This window comes from Cololabis saira, chromosome 9, assembly GCF_033807715.1.
Source record: "Cololabis saira isolate AMF1-May2022 chromosome 9, fColSai1.1, whole genome shotgun sequence".
Classification (NCBI taxonomy): domain Eukaryota; kingdom Metazoa; phylum Chordata; class Actinopteri; order Beloniformes; family Belonidae; genus Cololabis; species Cololabis saira.
Window position 1 is genome coordinate 7409284 of NC_084595.1, and position 26683 is coordinate 7435966.

A 26683-nucleotide genomic window follows, 5' to 3' on the forward strand; every position below is an offset into this window, starting at 1 on the left:
AACGATTCAAATTCACAAACTCAAAACGAGGTACATTGTATCATCTGGTGTAAAATATAATAAAGAAACGTCTTGTAATGTGCAGCGTTGTACAGTGATATAAACATCGTATATATATATATAGTCAGATAAAAATCACATTACCGTTCCGCTGTATGTTTAAACCATGGATGTAAACACTGTGGTTCAGTCAGCTGCGCCCCCTGCAGGTTTGGAGCACTTCCGGTTGTAGTGACCGGTTATGAAGCGTTTTTCTTTTGAAGATGGTTTCTTGTTTTATATCGTTTTGTGCTTTGCATCGTTTCTCTATTTGCAGAGCTTTTGATGATGCTGCATTTGTCTTTGTTTTTTACAGCACGTTTTTTCATTTGCACCACGTTCCTCTTTTTGTACCTCGTTTTGAGTTTGTGAATTTGAATCGTTTCTGTACTTGAAGCCATTTTTTTTTCTTTTTTTTTTTTTTTTGTTCTTGCAATTATTTCAATACAATGTATTTTTCCTGGTGAGAACTTTGAATAAGCCCATTTAGGGCTTCCTTTCTCACCTGCACATATTGTCATGCTTTTTATGTTCATTTAGACTTTTGTACCGTTTTTTTATGTTGTGCAAATAAACAAATCAAATCAGTTTTCCTTAACTGAGACGCATTAGGCCTTTGCAGTGCGTTTGGCCCTTGTCGGCCACCGTAAAAATGACTATAAAAACTAATAAAAAGAGTTAACTTTTCATTGTATTTCTCTGCAAAACTTAAAATCAAAGTTGAGCATGACCTTACCTTCAATAGAGACGGGGTGCAATATTTTTTGCCGCACCGTACTGCTGCTCACGCACATATAATGAGGAAGAAACACGAATGATTCTTTTAATCATCGATGCTCCTCTAAGCTGTTTCTGTGGAAAACTGTGTGAAACTGATCCCTTTATTTCCTGAAAGGGACATGCATTCAATAATTGGTTGAATCCCTCTGATTTCTACACAAACAGCAGAGATGACTGTTCTCATCTAAAAATGTTGAAGAGACAAATTTGTAGTTCATTAGGCGTATTCCTTGTAACAGCATGCTGAGCCGTAAATGAGATACTTGTTTTCTGCCTGATTTTTGTGGAGATGAATTTAATTAATACAATCATTGCTGCTCTAATTAGAATTCTAATTGGATATTCTGATTCAAAGTGAAATAGTGAAAGTGGCAGTCTTAAATGCCGAGGAATGAAAGAACGTGCATTGATATCATCCGGACAAATAAACACAGTTAAACTGATGAGACCACTCACCGCGATCGTCCATCCGTCCGTTATCTCTACCTGCACAGTCCTGTACAGGGTGACGGGGAGCCTGCAGCCGATCCCTACATTATACAAAGATAAAAATATCAAAAACAATTGCTCTGTTACACAAAGTAAAGGATTCATTGGACAACAAACCATTGTACATTTTATATAACACTCTGATTGTTCCATATCTGACCTACTGTGTTGAAGTTTGAGGAAATGCCTGTAAAACATATTCAGTCAATTTTCATTTTGCAAAAAAGAGCCATAAGAATAATCAGTAGAAAACGATATAGAGATCCAACAAATCCATTATTCCTTCATTTAAAATTGTTGAAATTTCATGATTTAGTAGACTATAGTATTCTGCAAATTATGTTTAAAGATCATAAAAAAACTTTACCAATCAACATTCAGAAAAGATTTGAAAAAAAGAGAAAGCAAGTATAACTTAAAAGGAACAGATATTTAAAAAAAAAACAAGATTCAGGACTAAATTGATGGAACGTTGTGTTTCTGTGAAAGGAATCAGTTTATGGAACAATCTGAATAAAGAAAACAAAGAATCCAAATCAAACATTACATTCAAAAGAACAATTAAAGCCAGTATGTTAAGTAAATATAATGAAATATGTTAGTTACGTTTGATTGACATACCCATAGACGGCGGTAATTTTATTTTATTTTAGTTTTTCATTTACTTAGTTGTTGTTTTTTAAATTTTCAAGTTATGTTATTTTTTGTGAATTTATTTATTGGAAAAAGGTGCAGATTAGATAAGATTCTTCTTCTTTCTGATCCCTTTTCATCCACAATTTATGAACATTTGTGTTTGTATTTGTATTGAATTGTTTGTTTTAGTTTTTGAATGAAATAAAGAATAAAACCAAGCACACACGTGCATGACATGACAAGCAGACGCTGTACAGCCGAAGAGGAGGGGGCAGAACTGGCAGGTGAAAGTCTGAAGGGGGTCAAAAGGTCACCGTGTTTATTGGCATGTCATCCAGACAACCTGCGACGCGGTGGGAGCTGAGGGAGCGTCAGTGAAACGGCCCTGACGGTAAATCCTCGTGGCACGAGTCAAGCACTTCCCACCTGTCTACATGTTTACTGGTGAAGAAGTTCCCCGCCGTGTGACTTCTGCCTGAACGTCACTTTGAGTACCGGCCAAAAGGTCACAAGAAAAAGGTAAAGTCTGCAATCTTTCTTTTGTTTTGTTCAATTTAATTTTTTTCACATCTTAAAAAACTGTTCTTTTTCACATACGGATTGATCTTATGTCCCTGTCCTCAGTAAGAGCAGATGAATGAATGAAGTTTATTCAGTCATCACAACACAAAACAACACCAAAAAAAAAAAAACATTGTGCACAGCACTAACATTTCATACAAAACCAAAAAATGTGTTGAACAATAACTGAAAAGGCATAGGCTGAAGCAAAATGCTTATAAAAGCCTATCCTATTGTACCAACTTTCTTTTTTTGGCTACCAACCTCCAGAAATCCAAAAAGAGAATAGAAAAGCAAAGAAACAACAAAAGGCAAAGAAACAATAGAAAACCAAAGAAACATTTACAGATGGTCAATTGCACTTATAAGCTTCAAAAATAGCTTTACAAACCATTTTCTTAAAAACAAAAAGAGAATGACAATGTTTTTAAATTTATGTTGGCATCATTCCAGAATTTAACTCCAGTAATGGAGACACGTCTCCTTTTCATACCCTTTTTAGCTTTTTGTACTGTGAAATTGCAGACACCTCTAAGATTGTAACGAGTCTCCTGATTTGATGTAAAAACAAATGCTGAGCATCATGCCAACATTCTACCGCATCCCATTTTGCTCATCAAATAAAAGACAACATCCCAGTTTGTATTTTTGCTTACTTAAAGGGGACCTATTATGGCATCTAATCCCTATTTTAAACAGGCCTTGAATGTCTTAAAAACAAGCTTTTGATAGTTTTTGCTAAATAAATTAGAAATTTAGCCTCTAAACCATGTCTTTATCTTCCCATTCTCTAACCTCATTATCTATGCAGGATTCTGAGTGGGCGGGGCTATGATAATGAGACTCTGTGCTGATTGGCTGCCTGAATGACGCGATACACCGCTACGAAAAAATGGCGGAAGCTCCGGCCGGCGGAGTTATTATTACACCGTTGTTGGGCTACCGCCCATGTGATTATGAAATCATATGGTATTATGAATTCATGTGTGATTATGTGAACAGTCAGGCTCTGACCGGTTGAAGGCCGGGTTTTGCGCCTTCAACCAAAGCCAGCCCTAAAGTTTTATGTCACCTCCAGCGTGGTCTGGAGAACAAAAGGGGCAATGGAAATTTCCACAGCCCGAAACCAAGACTAAAGTTTACGACACCGTGGCCACACGGCTTGGACCAACGGAAAAACCCGATGGACACGAAGCCCAGCCAGGATTTGCAAATGTGGCCCCTTGGTGATAAGGGAGCACACCCTGATTGGACAAGGCTGTAGCTAGCTGTTCCATGTTTCAGTAAATTCTATCTTCCTTAATTATACAAACTGGACGGTTGAGTATTACCCTTACTCACAGGGAACTTTATTAAACACTCCATGTAACTCACAGTACAACATAAACAATCCCATTGTTACATTTCGGTTAGCTGCGTTAGCCGGTTAGCCACGTTAGCCGCGTTAGCCGCGTTAGCCGCGCCGACAGCCCGCAGTCTGTCTTGCTTTTGTCGTCGTCCCTTATTTTGAAATATGTCCACACTGCTCACATCTCGCTTACATTAATTGTCACTATCTGGCCTGAAACGGCGCTGCCAGTCTCACTCACGGGCACCACTCTCCTCCCACCACCACGCACCACGCCGGTTAGCCTGCTAGCGGCTAACCAGACTGTAAGAATGGGATTGTTTATGTTCTTCTTCTTCTTCTCTGTTTTATTGGCGGATCGCAACCAACTTTAAGGTGCATACCGCCACCTACTGTACAAGAGTGTGTAACATCATTTCATTTAGTTTTTTAAATTCTATTTGATTGTTTATGTTGTTTCACACGGACGGCTTCAGGTGAAGCACCGCACATGCTCAGTTGATGTACCTGCGACGAGACAGCGCAGAGTTTTTGTTTTGTTTAAAATTGAATTTCTCTTCCAAATAAAACCTGTCTTCCAATTCATTGCATTTTTAATTGCATTTTTAGCCTAGTTATTTTTGTGGTAGAAGTATCGGATCGGTACTCGGTATTGGCGAGTACACAAATTGAAATACTCGTACTCTGTGTGAAAAAAATGGTATCGGGGCATCCCTACTTATGTTAAAGCAAGAGAAAACCTGTTTTTCATAATAGGTCCCCTTTAACTGAGGAATGAAAGATAGTAAAGGAAGAAATTTGAGGCGTTAGAATATATGTAGAGAGAAATTCAAATACATTATGAGTTGCTTCATAATGTATTTAAATATAAATCAGTCATTGCATCTTCCGTTTGTCTCAAAGTGAGAAAAAAACCACTCCGATGGCTGGACCCTTACGATCCTTTAGAGATCATTCCAATGTGATCTATTTAAATGAAATGAGAGATTGTTTTTGTTAAGTAGCAGTGTCTGTCATGGATTCATCAGGACAACTCTAATAATAATGTCGGCCTGGTGTCCATGCCGGGAGCACATTATGACAAATGCAACCGCTGAAAAGGACAATGAGGAGGGGGAAGAACGGGTGCCTGGACTGAAACAAAAGCCTCAGCACTCCCCGGCTGTAACACGAGCATCAGCACTTATTCTGGGCTCGGCTCCGGGGTGGTCCGCGGAGGGCCATATTTCAAGCCTCCTCTGACAGGCTTACAGCTCACGCTGAAGCTGGATGTTGATTTTGCAATAGAAGGAACGGTTTACAGCCGTCGACATAAGGAACACAGACTTACACAGTTGCTCCCTGGAAAGCTGCACTTAACTCAGTTCACTCTCATTTTTCAAGGCGACACAAAATTCTTGCCATCTATAAATTTCTCCCATAAAGGGGTTTTGTGTGCATGCTTGTGTCTAATAGAGAGATATAGGAACTCTTGGCATTTTCAACTGCTATGCAAATTATGGGTTTAACATACAGGATAATATATTCATAGTTGTGTTTTATGCTCATGCATAACAGAGTACAGATCCTGGGGATTTAATTAATCAAGAACTGCTGAACACACATTTGCATGTAAATGGTAGCGTGTTCTGTAAACTGCCAGGAGAGATTCTCCTGTGTAGTCCACAGAAACAGTATTCTTGTTTGCCTTTGTTACGATTTGTTACCGTACAGCACGGTTAAAGGTGCAGGGAGAGGGGAGTTCAAAGTTCTCCGGTCTCTGCAGGGATGAAAGAAGCTATCATGAAAGCGCCAGGAGGACCTCATCCATAATGGATGCAGAGAAGAGGTGAATCATCAGTGCATGCATGCTTCCATCTGCAGGAATAACTCTTTCAACTTAAGCTCCATTTTCATACCATTCCCCATAACGCTGATTGAGTTTGACAAAAATCATTTTTAAGCAGGCTGCACTGTTTTAAAGCACAGTCATAGTGAAGGCGGTGGTGATGGTTCTATATTATAACTAATTCTGTTGTGCCGTCACCTCGACTATGGCAGGTCAGGACCACAGGAAATATTGCTTTTACATGGAACTTGAAATCTAATGCTATTAACACAGTTATATAACATCTCTCTAATTGTAACCTTATTAAGAAGGTTTTTTTTCTATTTTTTTAGATAGAAAATGCAAATAATAGGTACATTTCCATTAGTGGGAGTTCTGGGTAGATTTTCAAGGGCCAGATCATTGACACGTGTCTCCATTAGTGGGAATGGCCCTGCAGTAGTGACTTTCAGGAACCTTTACGGGGCAAAAATGAGTCTGTAGTGGGAGAGGTATTCAGATTTTCCAACACAAACTTCTTAGCAGGGTGTCTCTGCTAATCTGGATTTCCAAATTACGTTCGGCACTCTGACGTGAACATAATCATGTGAACACATCTCGTTTCACCTTATTGGACCAGAAACAATGTCTACACTTTTTTTTTTTTTTTACCTTGTCTGCACACATATTAATGATTGATACCATGCAGGTAAAAACCAAAGGCATATATATGTGCATTATTGCTATATTTAATATATATACATATATACGCATGCATACACATACATACATAAATATATACATACAAACCCAGTGATTTTTTTTTTTTTTTTGGGGGGGGGGGGAGTGGGGGGTGGGGGGGTGACATCCACTGCCAATCCAGGAAGCAGGAACACACGGAGGCACATGTCAAGTACTGGAAATCTGCAACAAAAACCACAAACAAAACACAAAACCAACAAAACCAACACGGAGCCGACCAAAACACAAGCAGCAATCAACCCAAATCACAGTCTGAGCTAAGCTACCGCTAACTAACCCCAAAAACTACAGAGCAAGCATGCAGGTGAACAAGCCAGTGTGTATGTCTATGTGTGTGTGTCTGTGCGTGTATATATATGATCATGTGTGTGTGTGTGTGTGTGTGTGTGTGTGTATGCGTGCGTGTGTGTGTACATGTCTTTGTGGCTATGTGTGTGTGTGTATGTATATGTTTGTGTGGCTGTGTATGAGTGTGTCTACACTTAATAAAGATGGATTTTAAAGCACTGATCGGATTTTAAAGCACTGATCTGAGTAGCACCTTAAATTTCGTTGTGTTGATACACTGTCTGAAATACTGTGACTGCGTTTCCATGCATCACTAACCCTTTTAAAACCCGAATATTGGCAATAACCCGAATTTGCACGGCCATGTAAACACCAATAACCCCTTTGAATAACCCGAATTTGCTCATATTCGGGTTTTTAAAAACCTGAATGTTAAGTGTATGTGGGAGAAGGAAGGAAATATAACATTGTCAGAAGATGAATCGTTGAATATATGTCAAAGTAACTCCTCCACTACCAGTTCAGGGCATTGGAGGGAATTTGCATGGAAGAACATAATCAGGTATTTCATAACCCCGAAAAGGACATACTGTATCTACACGGTGGTAGAATTTAATCTGGATACTGTTGGAGACAATGTAATAATACAATGGCCGACAACTGTCATATCTTTTGGTGTTGCCCAGTGATCCGACTTTACTGGCTAGATGTAGCTAGAGAGATAAAATCAATTCTTGGCTTTGAAATTGAGTATAGCTTGAAATCTGTTTATTTGTGTAATCTACCAACTGAACTCAATCCCCAGGATGTACTCTATACCTTTTGAATATATTGCTTATAGCCAGCAAAAAGTCAATAACAAGGAAGTGGCTTAAGAGGGAACCACCGACGGTGAGAGAGTGGATAACACTGTGGAAGAAATACGTGAAATGGAATTGCTGACCTTCTCCCTAAGACTGTGTGGTGATAAGGCCCAGAAATATTGGGGGGAAATGACTAAAGTATATGAGTGAGAGACTGTTATAGAGCAATTCCCCCAGTGTTTAATTTCTATACTATGATGGATGTTTATTGTCACTTAATATCTTGGACTGATTGGAAATCACATTGGCATTGGAAATGTCCTTGTTGATATCATTACCCACAATTGTTTTAACAACTTTGTTCCCCTGACTGGTTTTTACCTTACGGATTTATCTGACAAGACGCCTTCCCTACTCTGCATATTGGATGGACTTACTGTACACTGGAGGGGCTCGTACCCAGGGCTTGCTGGTCTCTCCTCTCACACCCAGGAACTATAGTAACCCATTATTACCGAGAGCAATATCTGTTTTTTTGATACACCATAATACATCCCCTTTGGTGACCTGTATGTTCCGTGCTTTTTGATTTATGTCATGTTTTTTACAGCACATAAAATTCTGTATTATAAAACTAAAATTAAAAGTAAAAAAAAAAAAAAAAAGCTCATGGGTTGGGCAAATTCTTTTTGTGCACTTACCAAAAATGTGCATAAGCTGTGGACCCAAAACTGCATTGAAATGTTCTGATCGTGGTCCATATTTTGAGTCATAGATGCATATAATATTTCCATTGACAATGTTAAGGCCTCTGCAAGCTAGTCTCTACTAGCAGGGAAGCTGAGGTGCATTCACTGCCCCCATTATTTAATTACAGTTCCTTCAAAATGTTATTTGTTGTACCAGCTAGGATAGACTCCGGGCCCCCTCACTGCCACATCTGCCACATCCCAGTGTAACATCTCTAGAAATGGACGGAAGGTTATTTGTAACCGCGCCAAGAATGATTAGGAAAATATGATGTTGCAGGGAAGGAAAACCCTCAGGTCCTGTCAGTCAAGGGCTGATTGCGATGTGCTGGCTGGAGAGCTGCTTTCAGCATCACAGTAGTTTCAGTGTGTGTGTTCTTTATTCATAGCATGCATATGTCAGCAGTTTCTTTTTATCATCTTCATCTTCAGTATTGTCTCAATTGCTCTCATTATCTATGTACTTACAGTCGCATCGCAATTATTTTGCCTGAACATTAATACTGTATTGCACAAATCGTTATCTAAGCTCTAGTTTGGATAGAAATTATTTCAAAAAGCGTGTTCAGTTAATCACAGACACTGTCTTGCAACAGACCTGCAGGATTCGTCTATGATTCTTGGTCAGTGAACAATTTGTATTGTGTCAGTTTACAGCTCACAGTCAACAAATGCTGGGTTTAAACTAAATAGCGTGGTGGAACGAGACAAAGGAAAGTTTGTTTGGTGTCCATATGACAATTAACTTGTTCCCGCACTTGTCAAAGTCGCCCAAAACGCATATCCAAGTTATACCCAAAGTAAATGTAAAGCTGTTCTTGAACCGTTTGAAGTAGATGGATGGTTCTGGTATCTTTGGAAAGGTAACACTCTGAAGTTATTCCCCCAACTCAGAATCACTGTAACTACTACTATTATTCAGTAATCTCAGTTTGAACACACTAAAATAGAAGGTTTTTATTTCAGCCGGAAATTTGTTTTGTAATCAGATGTCTGCAGATGAGTGAATTTGTGACTTATTGGTTTGAAAACACACTGAGACACAGCCTGAAGCCTTATCTAGTGCAAGTTCAAATTTGATAACAATACCACATAAAATGAGTATTTTACACATGTTTTTGTAAGACTATGTCTTACAAAGAGTTTTATTATAACAATTATGTCCCATGGGCATAACTTTTGAACCGTTGAAGATACCATATATATATCGTTGTGTTCAGCATTTCATTGGCTATACGATTGCTGCAATTGCCTAGGTTTTTCTCATGACAAAAGGCGGACGTGCTCGTCCCGCCCCAACACAGGCGCTCATTTGCTATGAGGGGACAGGAAGCTCCTGTATGGCCGGATGACCTGTCAATCAATGTAGAGTGTCTGCTCCATTTTAGCATTGTGCTCTCCCGTCTGAAAACGTGCAGGACCGAGGAGTTACAAAGTGTAAATAAATAAAAACATGTGCTTCTCCGGCGATGGTCAAGATGAAGAGCGGCTGTTTGTGGATATTTACTGGTATAATAATGTATTTTGGACTAAATACTTTACTGGATAGGATCTAATAGACCTTTGGTTTGTACAAGATTTGTAAATTTTGGAGTGAGTGTGCACCAAATATGGGCTGGAGGGGGCGAGGGCGGGCCTCCGTGCGGCAACAAGTTAGTTATGCTGTTTGTAATACTTCTTACTGCAGAACTGTTGTAGAAGGAGGCACACTTTGAATGCAGTGGGATGAATTGATGATATGTTTCAGGAGAATTAGTCTTTTCTGCCTTCTGAGTTTGTCTTTTTTAGTTTCAGTTATCTTTGTTTGGCTTTTGCATTCTTCTATTTCATATTGGTTTTACCTGCAGCTGCTTTTCAATATTTTCCACTTGTGAATAACCTTCTCCCATTGTAGAAAGATGGACCACAAATAGTTGAAAATTACCTTGTAATCCTTCCCAGACAAATGGATGGCAACAACAACTTCTCTGAGATCACTGCTGATGTTTTTACTAGTGTCTTTTGCAGAGTAGGGAACTGCAGATCATTTTGTGTAATTAGTAAATGTTTTATTGTGAACCCAAATTACAATATTTCCCTAAACCTAACAAACCAACACCTGAAGACAAGGTTAGGTAAGAAGATGTCTGAAAAGCCCAACATGGTTTTTTTATTTACATTTTGTTGACTGACAGTCATCTATTCCTTTCAGACATATTGTAGTTTTATGTATGCATTTATTATCAAATATCAAATAAAAACTAACTTTTTTTTCTTACCTTGTCTGCACACATATGAATGGTCGATACCATGCCGGTAAAAACCTAAGACATATATATGTGCATTATTACTATATTTAATATATATATATATATATATATATATATATATATATATATATATATATATATATATATATATATATATATATATATATATATATATATATATATATATATATATATATATATATATGCATACATAGTAACATACATAGAGTTTTTTTTTTTTTTGGGGGGGGGGGTGACACTCCACTGCTAAACCAGGAAGCAAGAGCACACGGAGGCACACGTAGAGCAATGGAAATCTGCAAGAAAAACCACAAACGAAACACAAAACCAACACTGAGCCGACAAAAAAACGAGGATCGATTGACCCAAATCTCAAGATCCAGTCTAAGCTAGGCTACCATGACTAACTAACCCCAAAAACTACAGAGCAAGCATGCAGGTGAACAAGCCAGTGTGTATGTCTATGTGTGTGTGTGCGTGTATGTATGTCTGTGTGGCTATGTGTGTGTGTGCGTGTGCGTGTGCGTGTGCGTGTGCGTGTGCGTGTGTGTGTGTGTGTGTGTGTGTGTGTAATAATCCTATCAAAGCTCCACCTGAAGTGTATCTATGGTGGGGGAGCAACCCCGCCACCCGCGAGACCAGAGGCCGACAAGGAAGAACCCGGAACCCAGGCCACCAGCAACCCCACAGAGGGGAGAAGAGAAAAAACTAAAAACTAACATTTAAAACAGCAATGGTTGGGCAGGAATAGCAAAACAAAGGAGTAAAGCAGATGTGACATCATTAGACTCACACATATACTTCCATGAATCTACACCAACAGAAGTTACCATATACAGTATTTATAATCCATTTGGATTACATCATCATCCTTTCAACTCTAAATGAATTTATACAGAAGGTTGCATTTGCTTTTTATATCTACAGCCTGCATTCAGGACATTCGAAACAGATAAAGAAGTGTATTCACACACTTTGTGTGAATTTTAACTCATAAGACAGAGGGACTCTGTCCAGGAATAGTTAGAGTTTAGAGAAGCTCTGTCCTCGAGCTTGGATGCAGCATCCTTTTCAGTTGGTGGGAGCGTGACCCCACCTAGTCTCCAAAGCGATGTGGAAGTGCACAAAGAATTTTGAACTCATTCATTTAAAAAACAAATCCTAACCATTTGACTGATGCCCTTTAATCGGTTTTCTTTACTTCCTTTATTCCCACTCATCATCACAAAGGCCTGCTGGAGCCTATTCCAGCTGTTAGCAGGCAGGAGATGGGGAGTACCAAGAAGAAGTTTAAAAAGTGCTTAACAAAATATTACATCTAAGCTCATGGACCGTGGCACAAAACGTATGTGAACCATGAGGAAATAAATTGTTTTCTGGAATAAGTCCTCATGAAATGTGATCTGATAGTCATCTAATGGACAGCACAGACTAACATAATACGCTTAACCTGACCCCACAAACAAGTCCATCAAACATTCACAGTGCAAATGTGGTTTAGAGATCTGCCAAGTCCACCTTCAGACTGTGGATGTGGGCAGTACTCGAGTTGTAAAAATTTTAATTTGTGCTGATTATTAATAATATATTACAAATAATAGCACTGACCAAAACACTGCAGGAATGACATAGCAGCAGTTAAATGCAGCCTTCTGTAAGCTTTAAATATCCACTGGGCTTACATCAAATACTTCAAAACACAACAATAAAAAACAGTTTTCTGAACTTATCAATATGACTCTGTCCTTCACAGGATAAGTAGAATGGATCACTGCAAAAACTCACAATCTTAACAAGAATATTTGTCTTATTTCTAGTTAAAATGTCTCATTTTAGTAAAAAAAAATCTAATTACACTTAAAACAAGACTCATCACTGGGAAAAAAAACAATTTTCACCTGTTTCAAGTAGATTTTCACTTGAAATAAGTAGAAAATCTGCCAGTGAAACAAGATTTTTTTGCTTGTAATGAGAAGATAAATTTTGTCCCACTGGCAGATTTTTCTACTTATTTCAAGTGTAAATTTACTTGAAACAGATGAAAATTGTCAAATAAGTTATTTTTCTGGTGATGACTCTAAATGTTGAAATAGCAGTAAAACCCACATTCATTGATGAAATGACATAAGGGATGGAAAGGGGGGATGGCAGTTTTACAGGGGGGATGATTTGGACTGTTTTTATTTCAGGGGGGGATGCCATCCCCCCTCATCCCCCCTCAACTCCAGTACTGGATGTGGGAGTGAATATGATAAAGAGGGTCACACTTTTCTCACCGAGACCTCTGCGGATTAATTTTCTGGAAGCAAACAATACAGGGGTTTTTGTTTTCATTTCATTAACTTTCAAAACAAATCCTCATTAGTCAGTTGGTCTTTGTCTTTGTTCAGCTGTAATTGTTTCACATCCGTTACAGCTGACCGCAGAACGGGGCCGTGTTGTCACTTACTAACGGCATGGCATTACAGTTGGGTTTGTGTTGTGTGTGGTCAGCTGCATGCAGCCATATGGAGCTTGCATGGCTGTTGCTGCGGCTGCTGCACAATAAGCAGCCGCTGGCGCTGACCTGCTGTCAGACTGGCAGACGGGCCTTCGCCCCGGCCGCTGCTGCCTCATGCCATCTGTGTATCTGCTCCGAGAGAGGAGGACAGACATGCCAGCAGGGGGACAGGAAGGTCATTCTCCTACAAAAAAAATAAAAAAATCATTGGTCCGGATCATTTTAACATCACTTTTTGAACATTATATCCAAAAAAGAGCACACCCGGAGCAGATATAATTGTTTATCTACACTCACGTGGACATGCTTTTCAAAAGATGCTCAAAATGATTCTCCTTCCTTCTTTCCTCCTGCTCTCTCCTTCCTTCCTTCTTTCCTCCTGCTCTCTCCTTCCTTCTTCCTTCCATCCTTCTTTTCTCCCTTCCTTCTTTCTCCCTTCCTTCCTTCCTTCCTTCCTTCCTTCCTTCCTTCCTTCCTTCCTTCCTTCCTTCCTTCCTTCCTTCCTTCCTTCCTTCCTTCCTTCCTTCCTTCCTTCCTTCCTTCCTTCCTTCCTTTCTTCCTTCTTTTTCCCTTCCTTTCCCCCTGCTCGCTCCTTCCTTCTTCCCTTCCTCTCTCCTTCCTTCCTTCCTTCCTTCCTTCCTTCCTTCCTTCCTTCCTTCCTTCCTTCCTTCCTTCCTTCCTTCCTTCCTTCCTTCCTTCCTTCCTTCCTTCCTTCCTTCCTTCCTTTCCTTCCTTCCTTCCTTCCTTCCTCCCTCCTTTCCTCCCTTCCTTCCTTCCTTCCTTCCTTCCTTCCTTCCTTCCTTCCTTCCTTCCTTCCTTCCTTCCTTCCTTCCTTCCTTCCTTCCTTCCTTCCTTCCTTCCTCCCTCCTTTCCTCCCTCCCTTCCTTCCTTCCTTCCTTCCTTCCTTCCTTCCTTCCTTCCTTCCTTCCTTCCTTCCTTCCTTCCTTCCTTCCTTCCTTCCTTCCTTCCTTCCTTTTCTCTTGCTTTAACATATATAAAGTGGTCTCCCCTCACCCTGCCAACTCAGAGAAGGAGGAAAGCAACCAGATTCTGCAGTGTCTGTACAGCCGCCCGGATGAGCCGTCCAGTGTGATGTGGTTTCTACGAGCCGTTCAGATTCTGCTCCCATCGTGACGTCACAATAGGAGCAGATTTCCATAGGTCGGCCTCCGCTGCTGAAACCACACCCACAACCAACTCCGCCGGCCGGAGCGTCCGCCATTGTTTGGAAGCGGTGACTGTTTCCACAGCGAGGGGACAGTTTTTACATTGACACTTACCCTCATAAAAGGATCAGTACCCACAGTAAGAACCCGGCAACTGCACACGAGTCAGCGGTAAGTGACGGTATTGTTATTTATATTTGTCTACAGTATAATCTTTGCACCGGAGCTCTATTCGTACCGTAATACATTTTTTTCTGTTCATGGTTTCAGATCTTCCAAGCACCTGAAGCTTTTCAACGACACCTTCAGAAGACGCACAGTCCTTCCTTGAGCCAGCAATAGTGCATAAAAGTTATTTATATACAACTTATGTTTTATTTTTTTAACAATAAAGTTGTCATTTGTGAAACCTTCAGTGTTGTGATTTCTTTACAGTTAACATGATTCATTTGTCTTGTAACATAAGAAATGAAATGATGAGGAATATGAGTAAATAACTGGTGTACCTGTTTAGAAAGAATTCAATTAAATCTTCCTGTGTGAAGACGAGGGGACGAAAAACTGATTTATGGTTCCGTGTAACACCAACGCAGAGCCTACGGCGTAGGGTACGCGTCGATTTAACGCAGAACCGTAAATCAGGTTTTAAGATCCGTTTACAGCGTGTAACTGCATGAGAGCGTCCGACTATCGCGTCGAGCTGCGTGACATCGGACGCTCTCTGTCCACACTGAAACCGTTAAACTCGCGGCCAGTTAGGACAGTCCAATACAAAAAAAATAAAGCAATGGAATTGATTTTGTGGCAGAAGCTCCCTCGCATGGGACACGGTTTAATAGTGTACGCAGCCGGCTCTTCAGCCCAGAGAGGCTTTGTCCCTCCCCTGCTACACGTCATTCAAGCAGCCAATCAGCACAGGGCCTCATTATCATAGCCCCGCCCCCTCAGAATCCCTCATAGAAACGGAGGTTAGAAGCGGTAAAACCAGAGACGTTCAATAAACGAGACAGCCCACTACGGTTGGGTTTCCTGTATCTGTGTCACGTGACTGCCCCGCCCCTTTAGGAGACAGGAAGTAGGTCCTGAGTCTATTGAGTCCTATGGGAAAAGTGAATGTGAGCACAGATTATTACCAATTCCTTCGCCCCATAGTAACCTAAGTAAATATGGGACCCATTTTCCAAAAACCACAAACCTTCTGAACATTCTGACACCAAAATGGCAATTTTCAGACCGACAGATTACGAGAAAATGAACTTTGTCTCTGTCTCTGTCTGAGCAACACATTCTCGCGAGATTTGGCTCTCATCGTTTTCCCATCGGATAAAATGAAGTTTTATTATTTATGTCTTTTTGGAAGAAAGTTGTACTGTATCTAGTGTTGTATTTTCCAAAACGATGTGGGGAGAGGGGCGACCACGCCCACTTAGGAGACAGGAAGTGGATACCATTTCATACCATTGGCAGTAACGGTAATCTTCTGTATAGAGTATCTTTGGTAAAACTAGAGACATGGCCCACAGGCTGAATTTCTGTTTTATATAGAAAAAAACAAGCTTTTGATTGATTTTAAGACATTCAAGGCCTGTTTGAAATATACATTAAATGCCATAATAGGTCCCCTTTAAATTGCATAAAAAAGCAGTACAGGCCAACACAGTAAGCTATGTCTTAACTAATAAGGCTTTAAATAACTCCATATGTTATAATATACTGAGTTACCACTAATGCGAACCATATGCAGCCATAAATGCTGGATGATGTTATGAACCTTATTTGGGTCTGGATATTTGCTGTTAAAATGCTAAATCATTGACGGTGGCACAAAGAAAAAGTGCCTCCTCATCCACACTTGCAGGTCATTATGCAACCAGTCATGGAAACAGATGCACTCGTGCAGAAATAGTGCGCGTTGACCTCAGATCTGTCAGTAAATGAGGCTCTCCCTCCAGAGCCAAACCCCCCACCTCTGCTTAATTATTCATGTGGGCTGAGCAATCCCTCTCCCTGTATGGAACTGTACACTCTATCTGCTTCCTTGAGCTCGCAAGCTGATTATGGAGCTTTGGCAAAGCAAGCACTTTGAATTATTTAAATCTCAGTTAAGCCTGCCATACATATATCAATGGAAGGAATGGATTAGGAGTTGACATGTTATTTTTCCTCTGGCTTTACCCACCACTTTCCTCTTTCCTCTTTCCTCGAACTTGACAAACACTCTATGCAAATCATAATGCGGGTCTTTCAAGGAAATGGCATCTAATTCCCCGATGGAAACATGTTACAATGTGGAGGTGGTGGAGGTTGAGATTATGAAGCAGGATTAAGGATTGTCTTTTTTTTTGTTTTTTGTAGATCCTCAGTCAGTACAGAAGTTCCAGTGAGAAGTAGAGGATTTCGTGAGCCTAGTGTAACACCAGAAACCTTCACATGGCTGGGCTTCCTGCAGGTGATGGATACCCCCTTCACCTAAGTGCAGGAAGAAAAGCAAAAATCAATATCTTGCCGTCTAACTGCAGTGTCAAGAGATAAAAACATGGCGGTGTCGGGAGATTAATACAATAAGGAGGCACCGTTTTTATTTATATATATATATATATATATATATATATATATATATATATATATATATATTAATGGTGGCCACCCATAGACACATCTCCGTCTCCTTCCATGGAGCTGCTGCGATACGTCAACGACGCCGCCATATTGGATGTGGCAAGACGTAAACGTGCGCGGTAAACTATTACAAGTAAATTGACTTATTTTCATAAAGCGCCTTTCTACAAAGAAATGTACGTTTTACATCTCATTTATTCATTCACACACGCACTTTCTTCCTCTTTTTTCCTCGTTTTTTCCCTCTTTTTTCTGCTTTTTTCACTTTTTTCATCTTTTTTTCATCTTTGTTCCTCTTTTTTGCATCTTTTCTTTCTTCATTTTTTCATTTTTTTCCTCTTTTCTTTTTTTTCATTTTTTCCTATTTTTTCCTCTTTTTCTCTCTTTTTTTTCCTCTTTTTTCCTCTTTTTTCCTTATTTTCATAAAGCGCCTTTCTAGAAATAAATGTACGTTTTAAGTCTCATTTATTCATTCACACACGCACTAATATACTTGGGAAACAGTTAGGCACCAAATATAATATATTAAATTTTCTCAGATGGCAAAAATAAGAACTTTATTGATCCCACATAGGAGTAATTTATGTTATATCAGCTATAGAGAACAAGGTAGTGCCTAAAAACAATATATATTCCCCCCTTACAGAAATCATGGATTAATTAAGATAGAAAATTTTAATCGTTGGCCAGCACTAATACATATATATATATATATATATATATATATATATATATATATATATATATATATATATATATATATATATATATATATATATATATATATATATATATATATATATATATATATATATATATATATATATATATGTTAAGGTCAAGCAGATACTGCATCTCAAGTGCTATGACTAGACTTTGAATCGATTCAAATACAACTCTAATGCGAAAACATCTGGGTCACTTCATAAAACTGGATTTTATTCAAAATAGAGCGTAGAAAATGTATTAAACATTTTAATGGAGGAAATAACCCACCAACAATTGTGATATTTATCACTCTGTATCCCCCTCTTCACTTAACAATGGCCCACATGCACCTGAGAACCGACAAGACCATTTGCTGGAGTTTTGGAAGAGGAAGGATGTCCCATTTTTATATAGGATTTTAGTTGCCTCTTTTTTCCCTTTTTTTAAATGAATGTTTGGTTTTATCATGTGCCAAACGTTTCTCCTTAATGAAAGACCCGGGCAGTAGGTCAGGCAGTACAGCATCTGGACACTTCCACTGAAAAGACAAGCTTCATTTATGGTGATTTAGCATCGTCTTGCTGAAAGATGCAAGGTCTTCCCTGAAAAATAAAGAAATGTCTAAAGACCGTATATGCCTTTAAGATTCATAGTGCATTTCCAGATGTGCAAGCCGCCCTTTCCAAAGACAGTAAATATTCTTAGACAGCAACATTTGTTCCCAAGCCCATGTAATGATTTCCATAACAGAGATCTGAAAGGTGCACTTAGGATATGACTTACACTTGAATTTCTTTGGCTTCAAGAGTTAGTCCTCTTCAGCTCTTATTTGTTTCAGCAGCCGCCGAGCAACCGGTTTTTCTTCAGTCTTGTTTTTACCCTGACAAAATGAACCTGGAAATGCCAAAAGGTTCCCCGTTATTTATGATTCTTTGCACTGAGCCAGCTGGTTTAACACAAACCTATTTATATTTACAGATGACAGGCTAGCGTACTTCTGCCCTGACAGGGAAAATAAACTCCATACACGTAGTTGATGGAAACGATGCCTCTCAGTCCCTCACGACGTTGAAGGGGCTGCTGTTTAACCCTTGTACTGTCTTTGGGTCAAAATGACTAACTCTCCTTCCTTCTTCCTTCCATCCATCTTTCCTTCCTTCCTTCCTTCCTTCCTTCCTTCCTTCCTTCCTTCCTTCCTTCCTTCCTTCCTTCCTTCCTTCCTTCCTTCCTTCCTTCCTTCCTTCCTTCCTTCCTTCCTTCTTTCCTCCTTTCCTCCCTTCCTTCTTTCTTTCCTTCCTTCCTCCCTTCCTTCTTTTCTCCCTTCCTTCCTTCTTTCCTACTGCTCTCTCCTTCCTTCTTCCCTTCCTCTTTTCTCCCTTCCTTCCTTCCTTCCTTCATTCTTTTTTCCCTTCCTTCCTTCCTTCCTTCATTCTTTTTTCCCTTCCTTCCTTCCTTCCTTCCTTCCTTCCTTCCTTCCTTCCTTCCTTCCTTCCTTCCTTCCTTCCTTCCTTCCTTCCTTCCTTCCTTCTTTTCTCCCTTGCTTCCTTCCTTCCTTCTTCCTTCCTTCCTTCTCTCCTCCCTTCCTTCCTTCCTTCTTCCCTTCTTTTTCCCTACCTTCTTCCCTTCCTCTTTTCTCCCTTCCTTCCTTCCGTCCGTCCGTCCGTCCGTCCGTCCGTCCGTCCGTCCGTCCGTCCGTCCGTCCGTCCGTCCGTCCGTCCGTCCTTCCTTCCTTCCTTCCTTCCTTCCTTCCTTCCTTCCTTCCTTCCTTCCTTCCTTCCTTCCTTCCTTCCTTCCTTCCTTCCTTCCTTCCTTCCTTCCTTCCTTCCTTCCTTCTTTTCTCCCTTGCTTCCTTCCTTCCTTCCTTCCTTCCTCCTGCTCTCTCCTTCTTTCTTCCCTTCCTCTTTTCTTCCTTCCTTATGAAGGGGCTGCTGTTCAGCTATTGCTGTTTAACCCTTGTACTGTCTTCGGGTCAAAATGACCTAATTCTCCTTCCTTCTTCCTTCCATCCTTCTCTCCTCCCTTCCTTCCTTCCTTCTTCCCTTCTTTTTCCCTTCCTTCTTTCTTTCCTCCTGCTCTCTCCTTCCTTCCTTCCTTCCTTCCTCCCTTCCTCTTTTCTCCCTTCCTTCCTTCCTTCCTTCTTTCCTCCCTTCCTCTTTTCTCCCTTCCTTCCTTCCTTCCTTCCTTCCTTCCTTCCTTCCTTCCTTCCTTCCTTCCTTCCTTCCTTCCTTCCTTCCTTCCTTCCTTCCTTCCTTCCTTCCTTCCTTCCTTCCTTCCTTCCTTCCTTCCTTCCTTCCTTCCTTGACCCAAAGACAGTACAAGGGTTAAAGTGTGTTGCTACAGAGCCCGTGCGTTTCTGTTGAAAATCACCACACGTGCTCTGCCTTTGACAGTAGCGACATTAGCTGTTTACCTGCTAACAGGAGACATTTGAGGCTCAAAGTACTTTGGTAGTGACTCATCACATGAATCGTACATACAAACACCTTTTTATTTGTTTATTTTGTAAAGAGAGAACCGTTGTGCAGGGCTTTGAAGTGGAATTTAGCATTCAAAAGGTTATTCTCGTTTCAGACCAGAACATTACTGCACTTGAAATTACCTGATTTTCCACACCATGGGCAGGCGGGGGCCCCAAGCAGAGCGTGTTGTTCATGCGTTAAAAAAACAACATTATTTCACATTAATAGTCTCTGCATCTTTCAGTTGTGTGTTTTCAACTTCCACATTTCTTCTCAGGGCTGAAAACCAGCAGTATTTATTCAGGAAAAGGCTATAGCTTGGATTTACAGAAATGTTTCAGTTTCCAAATGTGCAAATTGATGCAGTAACTCTGGGTGCAGGTTCGGCACAGTTGACAATTTCAGGTTGGTTGTCAGCTTGTGTGTTAAATTTGTAAATACATCCTTTTTTCCCTTTCTGCTGACATGAAATTACAGCTGGGGCACTAGAACAGCATTGCTCTTTGTCAGGTGGGAAAGTGAAGGCCAAAAGAGAGTGACATGCCCATTGAGTTAGATGAGTGACAGGAGGTGAGAAACTCTACAATCCACTCTCAGGCTGCCACAAAGATGGATTCACATCTCTTGAGTTGCAACTGGAGTGAGAGCAATGGGCAGGCTTTGTGCACCTTTTTTATGCTATCACTGAAAAGAAATATACATTTTTGTTAGTTTAAAGCAGCACTATGTAACTTTTCCACCTTAATCTATTATTTCCAGAGTCATTGTGATGGTACATTAACTTCCAACAGGTTTAATGAACCTCTGTCATGGTCTGAGGGGTCTGTATCGCCTTCACTGGCACTATGTAACTTTGAGGAGCATGGTAGGAACCCTTCCACACTAAAAAACTACACATTTTTTACGGCTTTGACTGCTTTACGGCATACATGTACGTCACTTCCCCCTCCTTCCTGATTCGTAGTCGAGACGAAAGCTGGGCGGGGCGTGGAGCGCAGAGCTCAGGAGAACTGGTGGTGAACTAAACGCGGAGTTGTTACCATGGCCGAAGCAGTGAAAAATCAGAAGAAAATAAAAGTTTTAATGGAGAAGGCGAAAAAAGAAAGCGGGAGAGAATTGTTTGTTATGATACAAATGTAAATGTAGAGTTCTATGTTCAATAAGAATCAAAATTAGAATGTTTTCACATTCGTCTTTGGTTTTGGTAATTCTAAAATTACTGACAATATCAACAACAGACACAGAACAATAATAGTGATCATAAAATTGTGTAATTGGCAATGAGGAAGCTTTATAAAATAATAATACAATTGAACAGAATTACAGCACTAGAGGAAAGAATGCAATGCAAAGAAAATGTATAGAACATTTCTACAATTTTTCCTGAGAAGTGTAAAATTGTGCAGGGCTGATCTGCAAAACATTCAGTTATTCACAGGTTATAAAGTATTTTTTTATTTTGTCAGTAAGTATGTTGGACTTCTAATTTATGACGAAGTCCCTCTAAAAAACGTGACAGGAGGAGGAGCAGGGCAATGATTGACAGGAAAGGGGGAAAAGGAAGCGTTTTTCACTGCGCAAAAAACACCGTCATAAAAAAAGCCAGGCATGGAGTACTGGAGTGAAGTTTTTCTTGTTACACCCTTTTAGACACATTTGAGGGATATTGGCCAAGACTTTTAATAGTGTTAAAAGCATGTTAAGAATTATGTCACAATACCTTTAAAGAAATAATTCAGCATAGTTTGTAGCTATTAATGTTATTTAATGTCATTGGGAAGTGTTCCAGTCCTCTACAGAAGAAACTTGAGCTATTGGGGCAGAGGAATGTTCAGTCCAGGTCATGTCCGAACACCTGTAATTACCAAATTGAACATCTGGGTAATGTTTTTGAGTCAGAGAACATATGATAAAACGAAAAGGATCTTAATGATAAAACACTTGAGTTTTGGTGTCTAGGCACTGATCTAAAGAATTTTATATTTTACCTGTGATTTAGTCATGATCACACATGTGTAGGGATCATTCATTCAGGTCAGGTTGTCAACAAAAGCTGAAAGTTACATTGTGCTGCTTTAAGTCAAGTCTCAGGGATTTGCTCACAGGTCCAAATCAGGTCTCAAGTCTTTTATGGTTGCAATACGCAATTCAGCGATCCCCCCACATGTCGTGCAGGCTATCTACAACATTGCGTTGCCTGTCTTTGAAAGCAGTGTAACAGTCATCTAAAGCAGGGGTCACCAATCCTGGTCCTCGAGGGCCGGTGTCCCTGCAGGTTTTAGATGTTTCCCTGCTTCATTGCACCATGATACAAGTGACTGTGTCATTAACAGAATTGTGCAGCCCTGGATGACAAGCTGGTGACGATGATTAATTAGAATCAGTTGTGTTAAAGCAGGGAAACATCTAAAACATGCAGGACACCGGCCCTCGAGGACCAGGATTGGTGACCCCTGATCTAAAGAGTTCATGGCAAGATGTTGGCAACAATAAATCAGTTAGCCACCTGTAGCCAACATAAACAATGCACATTCAGTTTCAATTCAATTCACTTTAGAGGTATAACACCAATTCACAACAGTCATATCAACACACTTTACAGAGAACGCACACAACTTTTTTAGTTAATTACAGTCCGAATCAGTCCGATGAATTGTAACTCATGTATAATCTAATTAATTTCAATTTTGAATCCCATTCTTTCAATGTGATTCTAAAATTCAAAATGTATTTCATTTCAATTCATAAACACTGCTAAGCAGACGACAATGAATCTTCACTTGAGTGCAATCAGCTTCGCTCAGCAAGCACAAGGTGACAGAACAGAGAGTAAAGAATCTATTTAACGGAGAGGAAGAACCAGACTCAAGGAAGGAAGCCATCTGCCTCAACTGGTGGGGGGTCTGAGATGACAGGAAGAGAGAGTACACCAGGAACCAGGAACCAGGAACCCCCCCCAAAAGAGAACAATTTATGCATGCAAGAGGAGAATATGTTTGTCAAGAGGGAAATATTCATATATGAGGATTTTAGTGTTTTTTTAGGATATGTACATTTTTTTCACGAGGGTGGTGAAAGGGAGTAAAAGTGTAAAAGGCTTGGTCTGGTGGTCCCAATTCTTTAAAAGCCAATTTGTCCACATTATTTCAGAGACTGAATGGTAACTCCCTCAATGAAGTGGTGGACTTGCAGTTGCTAGCCAAGGTTGATCTTGCAGCCCGACTGTGTGCGCTAGAAATGAATTGTAGGGTCCAAAATTTGGAAGTCTATGAGAGTGGCTGGGGCAATTTTAAATTTGACCGAAATCACCCCAAGGGTGTGGGGCTGCTAGTTGGGAAGTGTCATTCCTGCTGCTGAATGTCACAGTGATATTCAGGCTGGGACAGAGAGACAAGCAGATGGAACACTCATCAAATACAGTCGTAAAGAGCAGGAAAAGAACAGAAAAGGGGGGAAAGGAACATAAAGAAAGAGTAAAGACGGGCATGAGGATGAGGAAGAGAGAAAGGAAGGGACAGAGACATAAAAAAGAGAAAACGTAATCATTGAACTATACAACATATCACATTATTTCATAATCCCAATGATTGACTGCTGTTGTTTTTTGTTATCCTCTTCATAGTAGAAGAAAGACGCCAATCACTAACATCTGGTTAGCTAAGGTAATTGACTCAACCTTTTATTCGACCAACAACTGGTCCACACCCATTTTGTTCATAGACCATATTGTCATTGGTAACAATGATTTAAATAGAAGAAGGCGTCAAGTAGGACTGATGTGCATACACACAGGTACATACATACCTTTGCCTTGGGCTCCCAATTTGCTAAATCCGCCACTGGCCGTGCACAAGCATTGTGACACTTCACAGCACTTTATGGCACAACCAACATGTGAAAGGACCCCATGTTGTCATGGATACCACCGACCGCTGCCCATAGAGCGGGAGCCGGAACTCCGGCATCATTTTGTTTTTAAATCAGAGAAGGCTAACAACACCTCGGTACAATGGAAACTCTGCCTTCCTACAGTAAAAGTGCTGCCAACATCCAGGGACTTAACGTCCAAATCAAAGAATAATCTGCAGGTACAAAGACACACCGCTGACTTTCACTTACAGTAAGTAGACGCAAACTCAATATGCTGAAGTCTATTTATCTTTCTGACTTGTGAGTAAGCTTTCAAGCTGCTACTTGTGCAGCTACTGTTCTCTTAGAGGTCAACATTTTCTCAGGTATATTAATAGAGCATATTGTGTATACTGTATAAAACATTTGTAAATACACTAGGGCTGAAACGATTCCTCGAATAATTTGAGTAATTCGATTACAAAAAATGATCGAGGAATTTTGTCTGCCTTGAGGAATCGTTTAATTTTGCCAGCTCAACGCAGGCTGCCTTTCTGGATTAACATTGTCCATCTCCATCGGGGTACCTGTGGATCATCGAATATTCTTGTCTCCATCTCCTCAAAGTCTTGATCAATGGTGAATTCTTTAAAAATTTTGCTGTGGTCAATATTTTGCAACTAAGAGCTATTCCTGTTAGGTCTAAAACAGCATTAAACAATTTCGTAACCAAAGGAAAACACAAAGACTGGCCGGAATGGTTTTAACGCACTTCTGCAGAAGGGGAGAGAACAAGAATGTTTCTCCAAAGGGTTTCCTACTGCATTATGCTTTTTATTAAGAAACTTTGACAGGAACTAACCATATAAGGACAGTGAACAGTAGACAGTAGACAATGGGTGGAAGTGATAACGTGTGATTGATTCCTGACATTACAGTGGACAGAACTGTCCAAAACATTGAGTAGATCAGGAAGTGACTGTCCTGACATCTGTTAACAAAGCATGTGACAGTTTAGAAGGACAAAAACAAGTTTAAAGGTTGATTAACCTCACAATTCAATACTATACGATGGTATAATCATAACTAAAGTGCCTCAAATGTACAACGTTGCATTCAGACAACGAACCAAAGAACAGTTTAAACACATAAATAACAACATAATAAGTCTTCTTTAGACATTCTGACATTGATATTGTTTTCATTTAAAATGACGAAATGAAAAGTGATATTGAGTTTACCAGTGAGAGTTTGCATCCTGCATCTTTGCTTCCTGAAAGGAAGGATGGAGCCTCAAGTATTTTAAGGATGAGCCCTACAAAAAGAGGCTGATTTTGAAACTACGTTTTACAATAGTGATTTTCCTGATTTGGCAAAGTGTAATCCAGACTATGCAGGTGCAAGCCATAGAAAAATCTGCACTGTGAGAGATTTATGACTGAAAGTTACGAAGCTAACCAGTCACACACGTATCATTTTATAGGATATTCTTGTCTTTTAACCCTTGTACTGTCTTTGGGTCAAAATGACCTAATTCTCCTGTTCCTTCTTTCCTCCTGCTATCTCCTTCCTTCTCACTTCCTTCTTTCCCTTCCTCTTTTCTTCGTTCCTTCCTTCCTTCCTTCGTTCCTTCCTTCCTTCCTTCCTTCCTTCCTTCCTTCCTTCCTTCCTTCCTTCCTTCCTTCCTTCCTTCCTTCCTTCCTTCCTTCCTTCCTTCCTTCCTTCCTTCCTTCCTTCCTTCCTTCCTTCCTTCCTTCCATCCTCCCTTCCTTCTTTTCTCCCTTCCTTCCATCCTTCTTTTCTCCCTTCCATCCTTCCTTCCTTCCTTCCTTCCTTCCTTCCTTCCTTCCTTCCTTCCTTCCTTCCTTCCTTCCTTCCTTCCTTCCTTCCTTCCTTCCTTCCTTCCTTCCTTCCTTCCTTCCTTCCTTCCTTCCTTCCTTCCTTCCTTATTTTCTCCCTTCCTTCCTTCCTTCCTTCCTTCCTTCCTTCCTTCCTTCCTTCCTTCCTTCCTTCCTTCCTTCCTTCCTTCCTTCCTTCCTTCCTTCCTTCCTTGTTTCCTCCCTTCTTCTCTTCCTCCTTCCTTGACCCTAAGACAGCACAAGGGTTAAGGAGAAAATGTTTTGCACAAGAAATCAACGATTTCTTGATACTTGCAGTGCACACCATAACCACCCAGTACACAACTACAATACCCAGAGGCAAACACTGTGTGAACATGCACAAGTTATTTGGTTTCTGTCACTCCACGTTATAAGTACCAATTCCAGTACATGGAATGAAGTCATTTCTCTGCCATTGTTGGCAGACTGCCCAAAGCCTCTGACAGTTTTCTGCTCTTTTCTCCCACGGAGCTCTGACAAGTGACAGGTGATCTATGGCTGCCAGAAGTCTGGGATCTAAATCTGAAACGGGCTTAACCGTGACTCGCCAAATGAGAATTGATAATAGAATGATGCTGAATGAGGGGGCCTGTCATTACATTGTAAAGGGAGCTGACGGATTTAGTTAAGTGAGAAGGAAGGCATGGAGGATGAATTTTGGCAGGATAAAGAATAGCTCAGAGCTTGGAGAGAAGCTGATCGAGTTGCAGCTATTTCTGATTTTCAATGAGTTTTACGTATTGGCAATTTGAATTGGAAATCACATATACATTATACAAAGATAAAAATATCAAAAACAATTTCTCTGTTACACAAAGTAAAGGATTCATTGGACAACAAAGCATTGTACATTTTAACACTCTGATTGTTCCATATCTGACCTACTGTGTTGAAGTTTGGGGAAATAAATGCCTGTAAAACATTTATATTCAGTCAATTTTCATTTAGCAAAAAAGAGCCATAAGAATAA